This window comes from Crocuta crocuta, unplaced genomic scaffold, assembly GCF_008692635.1.
Source record: "Crocuta crocuta isolate KB4526 unplaced genomic scaffold, BGI_CrCroc_1.0 scaffold9, whole genome shotgun sequence".
Classification (NCBI taxonomy): domain Eukaryota; kingdom Metazoa; phylum Chordata; class Mammalia; order Carnivora; family Hyaenidae; genus Crocuta; species Crocuta crocuta.
In genome coordinates, this window is record NW_027551567.1 from 6,356,367 (window position 1) to 6,358,925 (window position 2,559).

Below are 2,559 nucleotides of genomic sequence, written 5' to 3' on the forward strand. Positions count from 1 at the left end.
ATCACAGTCATAGCTGCACAACTCTGTAATTTACTAAATGTAATAAATGTACTAAATTTACTAAATTGTACAAGTCATTAACTTGTACAATTAAATGGGTGAATTTTATGGTGTGCAAAATTTAGATCAATATAAAAGCTTTATTTATTTATTTTAATTTTTTTAATGTTTATTTTTGAGAGAGATAGAACACAAGCACATGAGGGACAATGAGAGAGGGAGACACAGAATCTGAATCAAGCTCCAGACTCCAAGCTGTCAGCACAGAACCTGACATGGGGCTCGAATTCACCAAATGTGAGATCATGACCTGAGCTGAAGCAGGTTGCTTAACTGACTGAGCTACCAAAGCGCCCCTCAATATAAAAACTTTAAATATGACATTAAAGTATTGATTCCTAACCATGCTCAGTCTGGGCTTCAGAAACCAAACACTGCACTCAGAATCAAGCCTATTGGAAATGTTTCTGTATTGGGGTTTTTTAAAATATTGGGGTTTTTAAAAATACCCATCTTTGGGGAGCCTGGGTGGCTCAGTCGGTTGAGTATCCAACTTTGGCTCAGGTCATGATCTTGCAGTTTGTGGGTTCGAGCCCGTGTCATGCTCTGTGATGACAGCTCAAAACCTGAAGCCTACTTCAGATTCTGTCTGCCTCTTTCTCTGCCCCTCCCCCTTTCCTGCTTGTGCTCTCTCTCTCTCTTAAAAATAAATAAACATTATAAAAAGAAAGGAAGAAAGAATTGTAGTGAATTTGCAGTAAGGACTTAAGGCCTCCAAGCTATTGAGTGCAGTTGACAAATTATCTGTCAAGTCTGTCAATAAGGTCTCCACTATTGCTAATTTGCCAGAACCCAGGCCCTCATACTGACGCCATTATAAAAGGAACACTGTAACACTTCAATCTGAGTTTGAACTAAAATGTAAGGAAGTGTTTTCAAGTGACTAGGATCTTTATTTTGCATTATTAGAAAGTTAAACACATGAATGGGCTCTAAATGTATTAGTAAGCTAAAATACTCTTTTTATCCCCCTTACGATTGGATTGTAACTTCTATGATCAACACTTTATGCCAATGAAATCTTATTTGAGATGGTTGATTTCATAGAAGTCTTTTTCTAGTTTGAGGATTCAATTCTTAATGAAAGGTGGCACTTCTAAGCTTCAGACATTGGAAGATCTTCCCAGGTTTAAGATAAAGATAACAGTTGTGGTAAAACTGACTTGGAACCGAGTGGAGCTGGAGTGTGTTGTTTTAAACCAAGAAAGTGCTCACAGATGGCTCAGAGAGAGATTTAACAAGTCTGTGCTAATCACACTCATACATGGGAATATCTCCACGGAAAACAGCCAGATTTCACTGTGCCCCTCCAGCAACTTTGTTACTTGGTTAATGACGACAATGAAGTATAGTATATAAAGCCTAATGTAATGCAATGTAACGTAATGCTTTACATTACAGTTGGATGTATATTATGAAAGCTGCAAGGAGAGTTTATGAGACGTGGTTCCAACTAAAAAGATATTGAAGTTACAAAATATTTGCAGAAGTTTAGCTTTGACAGGTAAACTATTCAGAGCTCTTGATGGCTTCACTTCTAGATATTTCTAAACTTCTGTGCTAGCCCCAAATAGGCTAATTTCTCCTCCTCATAAACTATATAAAATAAAAATACAATAATGTTAAAAATGTGTTCACCTGACATAAAAGACTGATCTGTCTAATTACAAAACTGTATTTTACAATGTTTATCACAGCTGATACTTTAGGTGAAATGTCCTTTAACTATATAATTTTAATATTTATATTATTAAATATCAATGGACAAAATATGATAAACATCAAGATTTAGTTTTAAATTTTGTTTTTAAAATATAATATAAAATAGAGAGATGATCCTCAAAAGAAAACTGAATTCCATTAAATATTTATTGATCAGCCCCTCTGTGCCAGATGCAACATATGAAGCATTGAGCATACTGTTTTGGGTTGTTGTTTTTTTAGTATATAACATATTTATTTATTTTACCTAATGGTAAGTTGGCCTTTCTTTTTTTAGCTGCATGAAGGCAATCAAGTATTGCTTTATAGTTTTCTGGAGTCAATTTCGCTGTTGGCAATACTGTTCCAGAATTATATAGTGAGAACATATTAGGATTATATGATCGGAAACTGCAGGGGGAAAATATCATTAAAAAAATATATATAATTGAATTGAATCTGTCAAATACAACCTACTTTAATTTTTAAATATGTGTGAGTTAATGCTTCAAAATTTTGGATCATAACATATTCTGGCACTTAACCAAAGCCAAAAATTTTCCCATTAAATTTTAAAATTATACAATATAACTTTGCTCTTAGGAATTTTAACATCAATATCTGTTTCCCTAAAAGGGCCCTTGAAAATGGGAATGATGATCTATGCTCATTCTAAGGGCTCTGAAACAATAATTTATGTCAAATTAAACTGATTTAACCACAAGAGCATACAGTTTGAATAAGACCAACATGTCTTATTTCCAGTTCTCTTGTATGCTACTTGGAAAACAGAAAATA